Below are 21,516 nucleotides of genomic sequence, written 5' to 3' on the forward strand. Positions count from 1 at the left end.
CTTATATTTCTTTAAAAGAGAAGTTTGCTTGCCTATTTCCAGGTGGTCATAGAGCAGTGATTGCAGGTGGAAAGCGGATGCCTCTGGTTTATGAAAGAGTTGCTAAAGAGGAATTTCTGAATGGCAAAGCTTACTGTCTATAGCAAACACCCTCTTCTTAGGATGTTAGACCAAGATCACATCTGAATTATCTCCCTGCATCATCCTAAGTGAAGTCTCAGGACTCAAGGTCTTTTGGCCTTGTTTTGAGTGCATTGGTCACTGCTACTTGCCTCTGGTATCTCCTGCCCTCTCCAAACAAACAGGCCTCTCACTTTTTCCGTCTCAGAAACATAGACGGCAAGTAGTTACAAAGAAATCAGAAAATGTTACCTTGTTATTGAGAACTGCTTGAGCTCAAACCAAAATAACACAGATGGAGAGCCAAAGAGAAAGAAGCAAGCTGGTGGAATGCTCAGTGACAGCCTTGGGCACATCCTCCCTGAGTCTTTCAAAGAATGGTCACCCCACTTGGCTGACCCAGAACAGTTTTTCCCCAGGCTACAGGTGCTGCAGAAAACCATGGATCCACTGGAAGGTACCATTTTGGTATTTGAAATTTTTTTTTTTAAGTGATATGGACCACCTTTCAAGGATTGTACCCCAGTCTCTCATCCCTCACAATCACCTCAAAACACAATTTTAATCACAAAAATCAGAAAAAATACATACTATACATGAGCACAACTTAATCCCTAACATATTTTCTGTCTCTTTCCCTGTAAAAATCTGTATTGCAAAAGATAAAGAACAAGAAAAAATACATTTTATAAGTGCTAACTTATGAGTGGAATATTAAAATCCATATAAACAAAACCTTAATGAATCATCATAATCTGAAGAAAATAAATTTAAATTATGACAGGATATTTAGAAAAAGCTGTATTGCTATAGTAACTTCAAGGATGTTCCTTTTAAAATAAATTTTGTTATGTAGTTAAGATCTTTAAGGTTCTTGATTGGGGGAGTAATTTTTCAAAGCATGACAGATAAATGGGTATTTTTAACATGCATAAATGTCTTCAAAATTATAGTTACAACTTACAACTTATAAAGTGGTGAATCGTATCAACATTATTGCAAACTTTAATGACTATTATGTTTACATGTATTTTGAAAATAATGTCTTAAGAGTGTTTTGTGTTTGGTTGTTTGTTCACTTCTTTAATATTTGGCTGTGCTGGGTCTTTGTTGCAGCACACGGGCTTCTCTAGTTAAGAGTGTTTTAAGTTTTGTCCTGCACATCATTGAATTTTACCTCTAAGATGCATTTGACTGTATGAAAACTTTATTTCAAACAAAGTAACTAAAGGCATGATTTTTAAGGACAAGTCCTAAGATGTATGAAAGTAACGTGTTAAAAAGACATATACAATATTGATCAAGGCAGAATCTGAAATGGGTTAAATTAATATATATCTCAGAAATCTGGGATCCTCTGAAACCGGAACAAAGTTTGTGCAACCAGAGCAACATCAGAGAGTGATCCTAACCTCCTACATGATGATGAATGTGGCAAATGGACAGTTAACCACTGATATTCCCAGGATTTCTTCAATCTACATACAGTATTTGATATACATGATGATAATACCTATTACTACAACTGTACTATAGAGCTTGTCAGGAAAGCATGTGGTGAACAGTTCAGGGGAGTAAATCTTACCAGGTGTAATACATACAAACGAAGTAGAAGGTTTATAAGAAACATGCTCTAAAATTTAGTGTTTCTTAAATTTGAATGTGCATACAAATCATCTGGTGATCTTATTAAAACATAAACTTTCAGGAATACTGGGGGTGCCTAAGAATCTGCCTCTCTACAAACTTCCAGGAGATGCTTTATGTTTCTGGTTTGAAGACCAAACCTAGAGTAGCAAGAGTTGACATTTCTCGTGCCTGATGCAGCACGAAATTACCATATTTGATGACTGGGGCTAAAGTAAAATAAAAAATGATAAGCCTTTAAATTGGCATGTTTTGATGTTGAGTAACATTATAAGGTCCCTACTTTGTACATGGTACTGTAATAAACTCTCTATATGTATTATCTCATTTAAAATTCCCACACCCTATGGATGAGGAGCTAGTATTAACATTACTTTTTTATTAGAAAACCATGCTTTAGAGCTGTAGAATTAGTATAAAAACTGGTATTCAAATACAGGTTTTTTCCAATTCTAAGCCATACTTGTGTATTTATTTAATGGCATGATTTCATATAGAAACCTAGAGATATGATGGAGAAGGCAGGGTGAGAATATACTTAGAATTTATATTGATGTAATTTTGGGTCATCCAAATGCAAGAAAGCCAAGTAATTCACAGAGTTCATTAAAGTAGAAGTGACCATTTTATAGGGTTTAATTTGTCATATGCATTGTTCATTCCTTCTTGTTTTAGTATAATGCATATATCTATTTTAAAGATCATATCATTATTGGATATTTGCAGATGGCATAAGGAGATAGTATTTCAGGTAAAGATGATTTCATGTGCAAAGCAGAGGGACCGTAACAGCATGTTGTAGTTGGGAAAATATAGTTTGGGTTGCTGGAACATCCAGTCTGAGGGAACAGCATCTGGAAAGAGGTCAGAGGGCTTCCCTGGTGGCGCAGTGGTTAAGAATCCGCCTGCCCATGCAGGGGACACGGGTTCGTGCCCTGGTCCGGGAAGATCCCACATGCCGCGGAGCAAGTAAGCCCGTGAGCCATGGCCGCTAGGCCTGCGCGTCTGGAGCCTGTGCTCCGCAACGGGAGAGGCCACAGCAGTGAGAGGCCCGCATACCGCAAAAAAAAAAAAAAAAAAAAAAAAAAAAAGAAAGAGGTCAGAGAGCAAGACATGGACCAGATCACAAATGATCATTCAGTGGAGTGTTGGCTTCATGACACAGGTAGAATGTCACTGAAGGAGAAATCAAATGCAAATCTGTTATTTTTAAAAGAGGAGTCTGTTGGAAAAGAGGAGGAAGGATTGAAAGGGGAAGAGACACTAGGCAACCATACCAGTCTGGGAATTTTTTCATAGTCAAGGCAAGAGAAAAGGCTTAGTTTTAAGGTGGTTCCCATAGAGGGAATGATTTAAGAAATATTTAAGAGGTGATATTATTATTAGAATGTTGTGAACAAATGGGTTGAGAGAAGTGATAGAATTGACTTAGATTATAATTTGAAAAATTGTATAAAAATTACTTCTGTTACCAGAGTTGAAGTCTTCTTTTAAAGTATTATTTTGGACATGTTGACCTCGAAATTCCAGTAAAATATACAGGTCTTTTTTTACTGCCTACAGATACAATGTAGCATAGGAAAGGCAAAGGTTTACCTTGAGGGCCAATTTCAGTGCACTGACAGATGCTCAAAGTGCTGTGCTGTCATGCTGCTACATCTAAATTCATCAGAAAATAGATTCCTATAGCTGTTTTGGTTACCTACTGGATTATTTTTAACCTTCCAGAGAATAAAATATAAGATATTCAGGTAGAGTCAAGACTGAAGTAAATGCAAAATCCTCAACTCAAATAGATAAAAAAAGAACTAAATAAAAGAAGTAAAGGAGAAATCTTTCCTAGGTGTCAGAACAGAAAAATAAGCTATATTTATATAATTGTCAGGAACTTATCTTTTTTGTGTGAACTAATCTTAGATATTTAATGATTATTTATCTGTAATGTAGTTTTTATTAGATTTTTGATATATACTATAAAATATTTATTTGTAGTTTATTCTAGCCATTTTCTCACACCTACAAAAACTTTATGAACGATAGTTGAAAGGGAAAGATGTAAAGGAAAATCATGGAAAAAATAAATTCCTTTGAAGACACTTTAGTAATAATGTGAAAATATTATATATACCCTTTACATAAAAATTCAATTCTAAGAATTGTAACTGGGAAAATAGTGATAGACATAGTATGTAAATTTAGCTACACTGAATTTACTGTAGGAAAGCTTAATTTTTAAAACTTTTGATTGAAGTAATACATGCATGCATATGAATTTTTAACCAATTGGCTCTTAGAATATTTCTTTAAAAAGTCTTTGCCCATACTTCTTCTATGGACCATTGCTGTTTTTTATTTCAATAGGTATCTTCTTCCTCTAAATAAATTGTTTCTATAACTATCTATAATTTTAGATATTATCAATTTATTCTTTGCTATGAATGATTAAGATTTAGCTTGATTAAACTAAAATACCTCTCTTTTCTTTTCCTCCCAATAAAGCTACATAGCTATTTTTGGTTCTTCGATTAGTTATATTTGTATGTTTGTAAATTTAAAGGATGAAATTTAACACCTATATCTTTTTTAAGACAGTGATAAGCAGAACTTTTTTATGCTTTCTAAGTTCATGATATAAGTATCCCATGATTGCCTCTATGTAATATTTTATTGGAATACTTAACGAATTCAGCAAGATAAAAAAACAGAAATTAATTATAAATATTTTTAAACTGCATCATTTGCATATAACTATCTATGTGCACCCAAGTGAATATAACAAGGTCATTAATAATGAAAAGAGAGGTAAGAAGGGAAAGTATGAGAGACTAAAGCAAAAGAAACATTTGTAGTAATAATGGCTAAAAACTTTTCCAAGCTTAGTGACAGACACCAAACTACAGATCCAGGAAGTTCAGAGAATAGGAAACAATGTAAATACCAAGAAATCTATACCTTTCAACTGCAGAAAACCAAAGACGATGTGAAAATATTGAAAGAAACCAGAGAGAACCTTACCTATAGAGGAACAAAGATAAGAATTACAATGGGCTTCTCATCAGAAATTATTGCAAGCAAGAAGAGAATGGAGTGAAATATTTCAATTGTTGGAAAGAAAAAAACAAACATTCATTTAAAATTCTGTATTCAGTGAAGTTATCCATCAAAAGTGAAGAAGAAATACTTTCTCAAACAAAAACCAAAGGAATTCGCCACCACCAGCAGAAATAACCTGCAAGAAATCTTAAAGGAAATTCTTCAGACATAATGAAAAATGATATAGGTCAGAAACTCAGATCTATGTAAAGAAAAGAAGAACATCAGAAAATAAATGAATAAAAGTAAAATAAAATATTTTATTTTTGTTATTCTTAATCTAAAAGACAGCACTGATTGTTTAAAATAGAAATATTAACAATGCTTTGGATGATTATAGCATATGGATAAATGAAATAAATGACAGCAATATTCTAAGAAATGGGAGGAAGGAATTAGGAATATTCTGTTATAAATACCAGCATTACATGTGAAATGGAATAGTCTTTTTTGAAGGTGGATTTAGATTAGATAAATATATAAATTTCAAAATGTAGTGCAACCACTCAATTTTTTAAAGAGGTATAATTGATTGGCTAAGAAAGATGAAAAAATGAAAGCATATAAAATGTCAAAACCACAGTGCTCACTTTGGCAGCACATATAATAAAATGTCAAAACCACAAAAGGTAGAAAAAGAGAGGAAATATAGGAATAAAGAACAAGTGCAACAGATTGAAATAAGTCACATTCACCAAGATACCAAATTCTGAGCTATAATACATACTACCAAATATAAAGGACTAGGAATCATATGAAGTATGTTCTTAGACCACAAGTTTAAGTTTCAAGTTGAAAAGTACTAGTTCAGATGGTTTCACTGGAGGGTTCACTGGTGAATTGAAGAAATGATACCAATTCTCCATAATCTCTTCTAGAAAATAGAAGTACAGGAAACACTTTCTAACTTATTCTATGAGACCAGCATTACCCTAACACAAAAAACAGATAAAAATATTGCAAAAATCTTCAGCAAAATGTTAATAAATTGGATCCAACAAATAGCATATGAAAGAACAATCAATATAATCTGCCATTATGGAAGATAACCAAAGGACTGGATATGAAAGACCTACTTGGTGAGCAGGAAAGTATGTCTGGGACAGCATAGCCAGTCACTGGAATAGCAGATCACAGATTAATTGAGGGAATGAACTCTCAAAATGCTAACGAATGGAAGGCTAAAGGAAGGACTGGGGAGAAAACGACATAAGATTACCCATGGAATTCCTTGTTTTTTTGTTATATAGTTTTTGAAATGAGTCATCCAGATAGAAATGGCCTGTAAAGGGAAAATATTAACCAGGGAAAAAAGTTACCAAAGGATGAAACCCTGTTTCAGATCACTGAATGATACCAACGATCAAAATAACTTTTTAAAAGATATTTGAAGAGGGTGCAGGACATGGAAAAGACGGAAAAGGATAAACCGTAACTGTACTCCCTCACGATGTATTAGGATAGTAAAGAGGCCAATCCAATGGGGCAACCCCCAGTTCTTTTGTTAAAACCTAGTCATGTGATGACTCCACCACTGAGGTAGAAGCATTGGTTGTTCGAATACAAATGCCCCTGAACACAGTTCAAGTACTGAAGGGTAGTCTCCATTTATAATGGTGACCTGAAAACAATATTTAATTAGAAAATGGACCTCTTTTCATTGCCCAGGCAACACAGAAGTTGGTCCCCTAGCAAGGAATAAGGTAGCTGTTCTATGATCCTTGGAGCAGCTGGACCGTAGATCCCTGGAATAGTTTAACAAAGGCATATTTCACCAGGCCAGTGTTTTGCCCCCCATGACAGGCTGGCTGGATGTTTGCCTGTAGCTAATTATGCTAAGCATGCTCTGAATAAAACTGTTCCTCACAGATTCCATGTGCTCTCAGCAGTCTGATGAGAATCTAGGAGTTCATTGTAAGGAAGGAGAGAGAGGCCTGGACCACACAATTGCAGTCAGGACCCTGAGTCTAGGTATATCTTACCACATCTATTTTTCACCTCTACTATGACTCTCAGGGGGCTGGGAAGTCTGGATCTCACCCTGAGCTTAGGGATGAGGGACACATACCCCAAATCACTGCTGCCTCCTCATTCATTGTTGGTGGCCACCTCACTGGAGCTGGAACCCTTCTCTGCACTTTGAAAAAATTATTGCACTTCCAAGTTCACATACTGTGTTTTAAGACCTTGTGCTGGCTGTCCTCATCCTGATAAGGGTGGAGAGTTCACTCAACCATCATGAGATGAAGGAGTCCTTCCAGGTAATAGCTCTGTATGTGGGTTAGACAGTATTAATTATATAATATATTTTATTATATATTATTATTATATAATTATAATTCCCAAACAATGAGAAACCCCTCATTTAATAGAAAGGGGACATTTAAAATCATCAGACACAGGGATAGGTGCATATTTATTGTCTTGAACTTATCCCCCACTGCTCTGAATTCTTTTCTACATCTCCCTCAAGCAGTGGCTTCCTCAGCTAATCTGTCATGATTCTGGCCAGTACTGACAAGGACGGAGCTGTTAGTCATTCAATTTGTGTAAGTCAAGATCCCCTGAGAAGCAGACACCAAGAAAGGAGTAGACATACAAGAGAATTACTGGAAGGGAACACATAGGAAGAATAAAGTGGAAGAAGCAAGAGTAGGCAGGGAAAGACTTTGTACAGCAGTGCAGGCCTGTGAAAGGAAAGGAGGAAGGAAGTTTTTGGTAGGTAGAGCCCAGACTGCAGCACCTTTGTAATACATTTTCTAGTGAATTTTCAAACAAGGCAGCGGGGAGTCTTTGAGCCAAAGTTGCCCATTTGAGGATTCCCTTGACTCACAGAAACAAGCTTGTGTTAGCATCATTGTTGTGCTTAGTCACTGATGGGGATTGATTGGGAGTTAGCCAGAGGAATGTGGTAGATCCCAAGGGTTGACAGCTGGGACTGTCAATCAACTATAGTCTCTGTAGCAGATCCAAGTGGTGTGTTCCCATGGCTGCCATATATATATATCTGTGTGTCTTTAAAATGTGATAAACCTTACTTTTCAAATTCATGAGAAAGAACGACTTAGTTAATATATGGCACTGAAAAATGCTGGCCAGCATGTACGCTTCCTGATAGAAGCAACTTGTCATACTTTAGAATGGATTCCCATTACCTAGAACTATGCCTAGCATTTCATAGTTGCTCAAAACAGTTTTCTTAGTTATACTGAATAGTCTATCTTTTAAAAAAAAGATCCCTACTTCATACCTGTTAGTAAAATTAATCTCAGATATTCAAAGATTTGATCATGAAAGTTATAAAAGTATTGGAAAAAGTGTAAGAAAATGTATTTATAAATTTAGGCTAGGAATAATTTTAATTAGACAAAAAAACAAAAAAAAGAGAAAGTTGATACATTTGGTTATGTATAAATTTAAAGTTTCTTTCTAAATTAAAAGATAAGCAACAAGCTAATATATTACAGATGAAGGATTAATATGCAAACGTATTTGAATACCTACGTATCACTAAGAAATAGAGAAAACTGACAGTGATCATAAAAGAAATGCCCAATAAACATGAGTGATGTTTGAGAGCTCGTAACCTGGGAAATGCATTAAGATAACATATATCTTAAACTATTAGATTTACAAAAACATAAATAGTTTAATAAGGTTACAGATTGGTGAAAGCATGGTTATCAGATGCCAGCAGGACTGTATTTTGAACAGCCATATTTGACAGTATATTTTGACCATTTTGGCATATAATATAAAGAAAATATTTTGCATATTCTAGGTACCAGCAGTTCAACTTCTAGTTTCCCATTCTAGAGACATACTCTCACATATACAAGAAAAATTCTTTTACAAGGATCTTCATTGTATAGGTATTATCATTTTTAATAGTGAAATAGTTGAAGCAAATTGAAAGCCTGTGGAAAAAGGAAGGACTAAAGAAATTATTGCATATCCATAGTATGGAGGAAATTGCAGTTATTAAACAAGTGAGGTATACATTTAGATCTTTCAGATATTCTTGAGTAAAAAAAGGAAAATGGTAAAACAACCAAAAATGTAATGTTATGCTTTAAAGATACAATTATGAAAACAAGTATTGGTGAGGATGCAGAGAAATTGGAAGCCTCATTCACTGCTGGTGGGAATGTAAAATGGAACATCTACTTTTGAAAACAGTCTGGCATTTCCTCAAAAGATTAAATATAGAGTTACCATTATGACCCAGCGATTCTACTCCTAGGTATTTAGGCCAGAGAAAAGGAGACATATGTCCACATAAAAACTTGTACACAAATGCTTACAGCAGCATTATTAGTAATAGCCAAAAAATAGAAACAATTAAATGTCCATCAACTGATGAATGAATAAATAAAATGTATATTCATACAATGGAATACTATTCAGTTATAAAATGAAATAAAGTGCTGATGTGTGCTACAACATGGATTAACCTTAAAAATTATGCTAGATGAAAGAAGCCAATCAGAAAGGATCACATATGGTTTCATTTATATGAGATATTCAGAATAGGCAAATCTATAAAGATAGATTAGTGGTTGCCTAGTTCTGAGGGGGATGTTTGTGGCTTGGGGATTGGGAAAGTAACAGCTAGTGGGAGCAGCGTTTCTTTTTGGAGCAATGTTCTAGTGTTGGTTATGGTGATATACACAAAACTCAGTGAACATACTAAAAACGATTGAATTGTGCACTTTAAATGAGTGGATTGTATGACGTGACTTATATCTCAATAAAATTGTTAGAAGTATAATTATAAAACAAAGTTACCTATTTTCTGTAAGGGCGTATATATGCCCCTAAATTAATTGGAAAAGCTCACACACCAAGTTGATAATTATATATCTGAGGATGAACACAGGGGACTACAACTGAAAATTATATTCTCAAAATGGATTTTAGCTTTATCTTTAATGTTTTCAATTTTTTTCAGGTAGCATGTATTTGTGTGCTACTAGTGTAAACGATAATCAATTCTCAAAATTTATTTTCCTAATAGAGGGTTCCTCTACATCAGACTTATCAAAGACTTCTGTAACGGGAGGTTCAGGTTTCACCACTCCTCTTCTCACTCAATGTCTCACCACCGAATCTTGAAAAGAAAAACAAACTGGGTATATCTAGAGTGTATCCTTGCCAAACGTAAAGTAGAAGTCCTGAGAAGTGCACTAAAGTGCCGCCAAATATGTCACCCTTCCACTGAGCAGCAACTTGATCTTCAAATAATTTAAGGTCACAGCCCACAGATAATGTGTCACACTCACTCTTACTCAGCTGGGGATTCTATTAGGAGTGCTCTTCTACTTTATGAGAGAGCGAAGAGTCGCTTCCACAGCATCCCCACCAAAACCCTATAACATTTGGCGATGGAATCTCTATTCTTATGTTGAATTTGCAAGAATTAAACAAAAACATCTATTTGAACTCATATTGATGTATAAAAGGTATGCTACTTAAGGTTTTTTGAGGTATGCCTTAAAAATCTGAAGCATTAAATAAAAGAACTTTATGAGAAATCTGGAAGAACATAAACTACTTAGCTACAGGTACAAAGTAAAACTTTACTTCTCTAAAGCCACAAAAGAAGTTTCAGTTTGATGAATAAATTAAGATTATACTGAGCATTTTTTTCCATGGTTTGTAGAACACCCAGAGCAGTACTTCAAATGTTTTCCTTCTCCTTTAAGTACAGGAAAATTTAATTCATAACATCTTGAATTTCCAAATTAAAATCATCTTTAAGAATTTCAATCAGCCATAGAAAAAAAGAGTGCTATATTTTCTAACCATAAGTGATTATGTATTCATCAAAGCTATATGTGTATTTAAATGGAAAAGTCTAAAAAAATAATAAAGCAGGATTCTGCAGACCAGAAAGCAATTAGTCTCAGGTGTTTCCTGTTAATAAATTAGACTAAACTAAGGGCCAGACTTGTGAAATAATTTCCATTAATTAAAAAATCAAGGGTTTAATGTTTATTCTCTTTTCCCACAGGTGAACTTGAAAGCTATGTTCTTAACTAAACAAGAGAACATAATTACATTTATACTTAAAGCTTTGAGGTACCATTTTATTTTTCCAAATGACCAGGTGTGATATTGAACATGAATGACTGGGAGATCTGAGAAACCAGTTTTCAATCAACAATTAATGATTGACCATCTGTTTTGTATACGTTAATCTAGGAGCCAGGGTCTGACACATCACTTATTAACCATATCTCCTGCTTCCAGGGATTCCCAATCTAAACTAAACTATATGAAACAACATGATTCAGTGATACCTTGTAGGATATACCCTTTACATTGTATTAAATTTTGAGCGACATCAGAGAAGATCATATTTACAGAGTACTACCATAATTAGGAAGTTGGACTTGAGCTGGAACTTGGAAGATAGATGGCAGATGCAGAGGTGAAGAAGATGAAGGAGGATGCCAGGCAAGTCAACCATCAAAGCAATGACATAGAGTTAAGAATGAGAGTGGTCTGCTCACTGGAGGAAACAAAGGAGTCTTTCCTGATAGAAGAGAAGTGTGTATACAAGACAATAAAGAGAAGAAGGTAGGACAGGTACGGTAGGATCAGGTAAGGAAGCCTTAAACCCAGGTCAAACCTACTTTGATAAGAAATAGGGAGCTATTGCAGGTTTCTGAGTAGAAGAGAAACCTTATCAGAGTGGTAGGTCAAAAATCAGGCTGGCACTGATTTTTCACGAAGGAATTCCTCTAAATAATTCTAGTGCAGAAATGTATCTAGATGGAAGTAAAATTGGATTAAAATTCCAATAAAATATGGATGTGCTTTGATTACTTACTAATTACATATGTCAGAGAAAGGTATGAATTAGACAACTTATCTTCAGTCCCAGGTAAGAACCGATTGAGGGACATGAAGAAGATCATAGGTTCACCTTTGAACATGTTGAGTTTGCAGAGAACCCATCTTAAAATATCAGAAGGTATATAGAGAGAGCCAAAGACTAGATGAGAAAATTCTGGAAATGCAGATTTGAAAGTCATCAACATAGCTGAGAAACAAATACATATAAGAGGACCAAGTTCCCAAAACTGAAACTTGGACGTCTCAATGGTTAAAGAGAAGCCAGAAGAGGAAACAAAGAAGGATTAATCAAGGAAGCAGGCAGCAAAGTAGGACATTATTTCACAGAAGCAAGTGAAGTAAGGCAGTTCAAGAAGGGTGGAGTCACCAATTTCAGAGGATATAGAATCATCAAAGAGATTGAGAACAACAAAAAAGGCCTCTGGGATTTGCACACACACACACACACACACACACATTATTGGTGACCTAGAAAGAATACACAGGGTGAAGTTTTTAAAACTACATACTAAAAAAACCCAAAACTTAATTTACACTAACATTTAAAATTGTTTGTTTCTCCCTAATACAGAAAAAGCTTGTTTATCCAACATTTGCATTATTATTGAATGCCTTAACACATCTGCAGTACTGTAAAACTGCATTTATAATAATAGTGCTAAGATACTTCAAGGTGATTTTATATCATCCCAAAATGTCAATGGAATATAGCACTAGACACAATTACCCCTTTATCAGGTTATCCATGCAGATGATACAAAAGGCTACCTGATGAAATTAGAAATTCCACATCATATATCTTCAAGGTCACTCACAGTCAAAAGTAAGTATCAAAAATCTGCAAATGTCAAAATCAACTATACTGTTTCAGTTTCAGTGTATTTCACTGTATTGTTATTCAGCTTGTCAAATAAGCACTCTAAAGAGGCTATTAAAGAGGCTGTTTGTTTCACTAAAACGATGAAGAGTTAATTGTGCTTGGAAAGAGGTGAGGAATAAGTCAGAAATCTATGATTGTTAATTACAGAATGGCTTTCACTGCCTGTAATTTTTTTCTACTGTTCCTAACAAAGCTAAATTGCTTTATCGCCAATATCACAGTAATATCATTATAGTTAGAAAAGAAATTAATAATATTCCTGAGAAATGGCTTTCTCTTGACCATAGTTATAATGTTTTATATTTTTTTAAGCAAGAAAATGTCATCCTTTGACAAAAAAGTATTGTCTTGGGGGTAAATTTAGCTTCTCTCACTAGCTTCTCCATACCACCTCAGCTGTTTCTTAATTGCTTAAGTCTAATTTTCCTGTCTTTCAAATAAAAATGATTCTAGTCATATTTATCTCATAAGGTTTCTATGAGAAAAAATGAGAACTTACTGTAAAAATCTTTAACACGTCAAAAGGAATTAGCCCTTAGAGACTCAATCAACCCTTTCCATGATAAAAATAATTATTGCTTAAAAATATTAACACGTGATTCATATGTAGTTTTGTGAAAACAGTTCTGCTGCCAATTTTCACGCAGTGGAAGACTTAGACTGATTAATTATTAAAAGTATAACATAGGTTTGATTTTTTTTTTTTAGCAGAAAATACATGGTCATAACATTCTAATTCCCTCTTGTCAAGAGGATTGATGCATCTAGAAGTCTGAAAGAAAATGTGCCTTAAACCCTGTCTTTACTTCTTTTTTCCCTTGTTCTGGGCTTGATCACCTCGTATCATGTCTCTCCTCTGAATTCCCTTTCTTTCCGTAACTGCATTAGCATGTGTATATTAGCTGTCAGAGTAGAGTAAGGCCCAAAGCCACAAGCAGCCTGTCCAGCTCAAGGGGACCATGGCAGGACCCCATTACAAGGTTTTTATTGTTGGAGGGAGCAACTGCTCGCAATCACATTTTCAGATTCCCTGCAACCAAAGGGTTTGTTTGTGTTTGTATGTATTCTGGGCAGCCTCCTTATTATAGGAAGCATTACTCATCAGTGCATATGGCCCATTAACATTTGACCGCTGTCCATAGGGCAAAGCTGCATCCTACCAAAGACCAGGCAAGAGGTTATACAAAGCCTGAGGGAGTTCTAGGGTCAATAGATCCTCCTAACTGATTTAATTAGGTACTTATTAACCATTATGAATAAAAGTCTCATTCTGATCAACATTTACTCAACAATTTGGCTGAGTCAGTCTAGCTTTTGCATCGAGCCACTACTGCTATTTTTCTTGACACCAGATTATTCTCCCCCTAACCCTGCCTTAAAAAAAATAACCCTGGGATATTTCAGAGAACTACTTCCTAATTATCCTCATTCTTCCTGGCTATTCTCCCCATAGAATCCTTCAAAATATTCAAAGTGTTATCACTAAATACGTTCATTGCATGCATCTAAATGTATTTTTATACATCATATTATGCTTTGCTTACACCCTAAATCAGGTCAACAGATTTCTTAAAATGTTTGACATCTAATAACTCCTCATTCTTTTTTTTAAATCTATATTTCACTCTTTCCAAGAAGTTATTAGAGATAGCAATTGCTGAAATCCACAGTATCTAAACAGAAACCTCAGAAGGTCCCTCTGCTGTGTTGTTTTAATTTTCAAAGCTTGGAAGCATCTAATTTTCAAAGCTTGGAAGCATCTAAAGTATTTTATCATTGCCACACCTCTGAACATTCTATCAATTTATTTCAAGGAAATATTATTTAAAAATTTAAAAACATAATTGCTTAACAATCATTTAATCTTCTGTTAGCCTACTGTTTATATCAGATTTTGATTAATAATGTATCTAAATAAATTTGGAGATAAGCTTTATTTTTTCTCATATAGGACAGGGTGGGGAGTTTCTGTTTAGTTATTATTTTGGTTTAAATACCCTTGTATTTGTGTTTATTGTGTAACAAATTACCACAAAACTGTACCTATTTATCATCTCAGAGGTCTGTAAGATGAAAGTATGACCATAGTCCAACTGTGTTCTCTGCTTGAGAGGTCTTAGAAAACTGAAATCAATGGGTGGGCTATGTTCTCACTTGGAGTCTTGACTAGGGAAGAAGTGCCTTTCCAAGCTCATTCAAGTTGTTGACAAAATTCAGCTTCTTGTGGTTGTAGGACTGAGGTTCCTGTTTTCTTTCTGGCTGTTAGTCAGGGATTGCTCTCATCTCCTACAGGCTACCTTCATGTACAAGAAGCACAAAAGGGAAAACTGCTTCTTCATGGCCAAGGAAAGCAGTTTCTTGGTCTGCAGCTGTTACTCTGAGTCTTTTTTTTTTTTTTAAACATCTTTATTGGAGTATAATTGCTTTACAACGGTGTGTTAGTTTCTGCTTTATAACAAAGTGAATCAGCTATACATATACATATGTTCCCATATCTCTTCCCTCTTGCATCTCCCTCCCTCCCATCCTCCCTATCCCACCCCTCTAGGTGGTCACAAAGCACCGAGCTGATCAGCCATAAAAAGAAATGAAATTGAGTTACTTGTAGTAAGGTGGATGGACCTAGATTCTGTCATACACAGTGAAGTAAGTCAGAAAGAGAAAAACAAATACTGTATGCAACACATATATATGGAATCTAAAAAAAAAAAAATGGTCATGAAGAACCTAGGGGCAGGATGGGAATAAAGACACAGAACTACTAGAGAATGGACTTGAGGACATGGGGATGGGGAAGGGTGAGCTGGGACAAAGTGAGAGAGTGACATGGACATATATACATTACCAAATAGTATTCTGAGTCCTTTAAAAAGAGCTTGCTTGAGACTCACCCAGAATTATCTTCCTTTTGATCATATTAACATCACCTGTTTACACACTTAATTACATCTGCAAATATTTTCACCTTTGCCTGCCAAGTTACATAACCTAATCACAGGAGTGATATCCATCATATTCATATATCCTGGCCACATTTAAGTGGAAGAGATTACACTGAAAGTGACTGTAGGCAGTAATTGTAGGGCCTTCGCAGCATTCTGCCTGATACAACCCTAATCAAAAAGATCTTAATTAAGACAACAATGACATTTTTGTTGATATTACTGTTGTTCTTTTATTGGAGTATACTTGACAATTACCTCAACTTTCTAGGGCATTGTAGAGGACTATATCCTGAAACTTTTCCTGACCAAATTTAATAGTCCTGATTGTAAACTAAGACACTCCTAAAGATTGCCTGATTGCTCTAAACATTCTAAATGTTATCCTGGGATGAAGCCAGACTTTCAGGGAGTTGAGACGCATGCAACATTTTTTGGTCCCTCAAAGACTGGAATTTACTAATCTTGGCTTTCCTATTATCTCTCTGCCTACGCTTAAACTTAGAATAAACATCTCTAAGAATCTCATCATCATATTTACAATATGGTTGATGTTCACTATACAGCATGGCCTCATTTTTATGGAAGAAGTTTCCCTCAGGTTTTAATACAAGGATTAATTATATGTCTTCAGGAAAATTAGTTTTGATTTTGTGGATGTTGATGCATATAACTGATCAAGATTGCAGTTTTGTCTTGGCTACTATAAAGCATACAATCAAATGTATAACATAACCCTAGGAAATATACAAGAAATTTTGGGTACAATCTGTATCCTAATTTTAATTTAATTTTCTTGCCTGTGTTTTCCTTTTCACATTAAACTTCTTCACTTAATTTTTTTTTAAATCTTGTGGCTCCACAGGTATATTTATAAATTGCCTTAAATATTTTCCGAAATAAATCAGTTAATATATATTGATCATTGTCAAGGGAGCAGTTTTAAGTACTCTAGCAGGACCTAAAACACACTCTTTTCTTTTTCCTTCCTCTCAAAAAGGAGACTAGCTAATGGGTTCACAAAATAATTCAGAGTGCACATAAAAAAGGATTAAAAATGTGTTAAAAGAAATATAGAAATGAGCATATGTAGTAATTATAGCATACGAAAATTTAACACTTTATTGTATAAATGTTCCTTTTTATATAAACCAAATAATATCAGGCCTTACCTGTGGTTCAAATTAAATCATACTAATATTAGATCATGTTAATTCCCCAAACCACAAGTTTCTCATCTTGTGCCCATCTGCTCATGTAATGCTTTAATTCCATTGAAAATATATACTCCAGCTATTTTGAGGAGTTCGCCAAAAAATGTCTCACCCTCAATCCAGACTGTCAGCCAAGGTCACTGTGTGACGTGTCTTTATGTCCTTCTACTTCTGATCTGGCTCCTATTCCTCAACATCAGCTGCTCCTTTTGATAGGGACACACAGGAGGATTATACTTATCTATGATCCTCCATCCTATACCCTTGCCCCCCATCTTTCCCTAAACCACTGACCCATCAAAAATGCTCATCCCTCTTCTCTAAAAATCTAGTATCATCGTCATCATCATCTTTATTATTGAGTGTACACAAAGTACTAGGCACAGAGTGCAGTGATTTACAGGGACTATTTCACTAAATGTCACAAATATTACTATCTTCATTACCTTTAGGGGATAGTGAATGCACAAGGAGATTAAGACACTTGCCCATGTTCATGCAAATAATAAATGGAGAAGCTGAAACTCAAGCTTAGGTAGTCAAATCCTCATTCTTTAACTGATATACTATACGAATTCCTGATGTAAGTTAATAGATGCAAACAGAGGAGATGTAGTCAACTCTGAATCCCACCTCAGTATGTTGCTATGTCCAATTATATTCACATCTCTGGTCAGTGATAATCCCATAAACCCTACTCTTGCCTTTTTTATAGGAAAATAAAATGAGATTCAGAAAAACAAAATGACTTTTGTAAGATTTCACAATTAATACCTGGTAAAGGTAGGACTCATAATTCTATTGGATCAGCACCTTGAAATCAGGTACTCACCTGTACACCTCTAGCACCTGGGAAAGTGCTTAGTATGCAGAATGCCTTCAACAGGTGTTGGTTGGATGAATGAATGAATGAGTGAATAATGAATAAAATCAAGAAAACTTGATTATTAATTCAATCCTTTTTTTCTTTATACCACAGATGTCCCATGATGACAGTAGTCCTGAAGGAAAGATGCATTCCTGGTAAGTACTATTTATCCAGAAAGTGCGTGATTAGTGTTTTAAAATCAAAGATCATAGTTTAAAGAGTGAAAAATAAAGGAATTTTATATGGGTGCAATGGTATGTAATGGGGTAAATAGGGTAATAGAGAAACACATGTACCTGTACGTAAGTGATGTTAAACATGTTTGCTTGGCTAATCTGAGTTAACTTACTAAGAATTAACTGCTTAAGTGATGAAGGACCAGTTGATAGAAGCACAGCTTTTTTTTTCTAGTTCTGTTTTTAAGCTTTAGCAAGTGTTGGGAAAATTTGAAAACAATATTACTTTTATTGAGTGCTTCTAGAAAATGTGTGCAGAAAATGTTATGAAGCCAAACAAAAAACAATGAGGTGTTAAAACTTGTAATAAACTGCAAATCTTTTATTAGGGAGTCATTGTACCTTTCTAAGCAGGGAAGACACATGATTTAAAAGCATAGAAAATAAAAGCCAGGGCTTCCCTGGTGGCGCAGTGGTTAAGAATTCTCCTGCTAATGCAGGGGACAGAGGTTCAAGGCTGGTCTGCAAAGACCCCACATGCCGCGGAGCAACTAAAGCCCATGTGCCACAACTAGTGAAGCCGGCTCTCCTACAGCCTGTGCTCCGCAACAAGAGAAGCCACCGCAATGAGAAGCCCGCGCACTACAATGAATAGTAGACCCGCTCTCCGCAACTAGAGAAACCCCGCGTGCAGCAACAAAGACCCAACGCAGCCAAAAATAAATCAAAATGAAATAAATTTATTAAATAAAAGCTAAATCTCTGCTTTACGTGTCTTGAGAAGGGGTCAGATTTTATTTAGGGGGATTAGCAATTTACTATTATTGATTTCACCTTATAAGACTAATGGTTCATAATTTTATGAGAAATCCTTAGTTTATAGTGGCTTAAACTTTATAGTTTGAAATCTATTGGCCCATTAATGTTTTCAACAGTCCTAGTTTTTCTAGAGTTCTTTTTCCACCTAATGTGCATACTAGTAGGTATTATAAGCCAACTTTTTTTTCCAGCGTATTCTCAGTATTTTAATAACATATTAAGTGATCAGTCTAAGTCATAAGCAAAAGTAACCAACTCTGGACATATTTGGCAGAAAATGATTTATGCTAAAAGAATTGAATAGTTCACAGAGTTTCCAAGATGACCAAAGAGAGGCCACACAGCCAGAAAAAACTCCAAGATAATGTTGCAGAACCTATCGGTCCTGGTGGAGGTTGGCCACAGATCTCCTCTGCTGTTCCCAGCACAGATAGAAGTCAGCCCTACCCCCAAAAGGGACATACATGCTTGCCCCTGAAGAATGATGCCTGATTACTTTTCCTGTGGAGATGGGGCAGAATTTCTATCGTCATATCTACCCTCATCTTCAGTAGGTTAGGTTTGGGGCTTCACTGAGCCTAACGTAAGATGAACTTGGGTCTTGACTCCCATAAACCCCTTTACGACAGGTACAGTGATATTCTGGCTTTATTCCAGGATCTACCTTGAACCAAGTGTCCAAGAACTCCTGAAAGTTATGGATAATTATCTTTTCCAAAGATGCAGTTATTCTAATAAATAGACACAATTCCCTTTGGGAAGACATTAAGAGGTAGAGTCAGAGTATGTACGTATGTACTTTTGATATAACAGATTCCAAACAAAATTATCTATCCCTCCCTTGGTTGAAGGGTCATGAGATATTTGTACTGACCCAGCTCTAAAAATCGGGTGAGGAAATATTATAAATTGTGGTGGCTTAAGTAAGGCCTCTACTCATGAGGTCTAGGGTTTATGCAGTTCTATGTTCATATCAAGGACCCTATGATCAATATGCCACCACAAAATGCCTTAAGGAGCACACATTCTGATCCATTTGCCTGTATTGCTGCTGTTTATAGTCACTATGACCCGATTAGTCTAACAGTGATGCACCATTTCTTACATTCTGACATCCTGAGATCCAGTATCACACTGAAGTCAGGGAGCCCTTGACTGCAGTATCTTGCACAAGCATTACTTTTCTCCAGAGTGCAACCCCCTGCAATACCTTTTAGAGATGTGGGGACTCCATTCCCTAGAATATTTCGCAAAATCTTGGAGTAGTGAATATTTACTGGGCCCTTCAGAGAGCATAGTCAGGCAGCAGTTGAGCTGTTCAATGTGTTCAACCTTCTTTAACATTTGCTAATCCGTGAGCCTTTAGATTCTTTCGCCTACAGTATGCCAAAGAATTTGAGTTCAGTGTAAAGTTAACCAAACTGAGAAAAAAAAGCCCACTCTCCACTGCTCAAGCTGGCACAGTGAACCAAGAATCAGCTTGGTGACTGAGTGTATATTGATTGATTTAACCCATTCTAAAATTATTCCTCTCCCTCTTAGATCTAGAATTTTCCATTCTTGCACATTTTCTCCACATCTATATCCATATAAATCATACAGATTATCAATATCTTATAAACTTTCTATGCCAAGGGTGTGTGTGTGTGTGTGTGTGTGTGTGTGTGTGTGTGTGTGTGTGTGATTTCCCTACCCAAATATTCTTGACTCTGATTCTGGTTGTAGGTCTGGGGACTACGTGAGGAGTCACGAATACTTGGTATGATCTTCCGTCAGGGAACTCAGTGCCCTCCAAGAAGACCTAACTACAAGGAGGAGGACCCAGTTCCAGTGTTTTCCTCCTATAAATTCCCATTCCAGTTTTCAGAATTCCAGCTTTCCCCCAGGTCAAAGACCTAGTGAATTCAATTAGTATGATAATCTGGCAACCTGAACAATCAATTTTTTTTTTTTTTTCCCTGTATGCGGGCCTCTCACTGTTGTGGCCTCTCCCGTTGCAGAGCACAGGCTCCGGACGCGCAGGCTCAGCGGCCATTGCTCACCGGCCCAGCCGCTCCGCGGCATGTGGGATCTTCCCGGACCGGGGCACGAACCCGTGTCCCCTGCATCCGCAGGCGGATTCTCAACCACTGCGCCACCAGGGAATCCCCCTGAACAATCAAATTTTAAGTTTGGTTTTGGCAGTTGCAGCCCTGAGGACTCTAGACAAAAGATAATATTTTATTATGCTTGTATAAAAACCCTGGTATTTGGACTGAAATCAAGATTTTGAGACTTTTGTCAATCACTTTCTTTTCTTTAAGCCATGCATGTGATTAGAAGCAACTCTTCCCCTTCCCCAGCCCTGTTAGGGCTTGCACCCGTCAGGGCCATCATACTCTCTTATGTCAGCATCCACTTTGTCCCCCAAAGTTTCACCTAGTCTGAGGTCACTCATTAGAAGTCAGGTTGTAAGAAACATACAAACTCTATATAATTAAGCAAGATGTAAGTTAATAAAAATATATTCAATAATTGTATTAGGATGTGTCATGGCAGGTTATATTGTCAAAAAATATATAACCTCTAGAAGCTTAGTTACTTATATAGAGAAAAATACGGGTTACTTTCTCATGCTACATGTCTAATGTGGGTTGGTCAAGGACTTTCTTCGTTCACCACATCTACTCAAAGAATTGGACCAATGGAGTCATTTTTGACATATGTTTTCAAAATCACTGAAGCAGTGGGAAGAAAATATGGCAAATTGCACATTGGCTTGAAAACTCCTGTCACATCACTTCTGGTCAAACTATTTTGGCCAAAATACATATTATGGCTGCACATACTTCAAAGCAAGTGGGACAGAGCAATTCTACTGTATGCTCAGAGGAGAAGAGCGAAAATGTTTGTGAAC

The 21,516-nt window shown here is 35.9% G+C and overlaps 1 long non-coding RNA gene across 1 annotated transcript in view; it reads left to right on the top strand.

The window, feature by feature from the left end:
* Window positions 1-17,780, top strand: part of LOC136793992 (uncharacterized) — a 564,836-nt gene extending 547,056 nt beyond the window's left edge. The window contains exon 6 of the long non-coding RNA XR_010840126.1: window positions 17,737-17,780. This is a non-coding gene — a long non-coding RNA (uncharacterized lncRNA). The remainder of the gene's footprint in view (window positions 1-17,736) is intronic.
* Window positions 17,781-21,516: the final 3,736 nt, after the last annotated feature.

This window comes from Kogia breviceps, chromosome 4 (genome assembly GCF_026419965.1).
Source record: "Kogia breviceps isolate mKogBre1 chromosome 4, mKogBre1 haplotype 1, whole genome shotgun sequence".
Taxonomy (NCBI): domain Eukaryota; kingdom Metazoa; phylum Chordata; class Mammalia; order Artiodactyla; family Physeteridae; genus Kogia; species Kogia breviceps.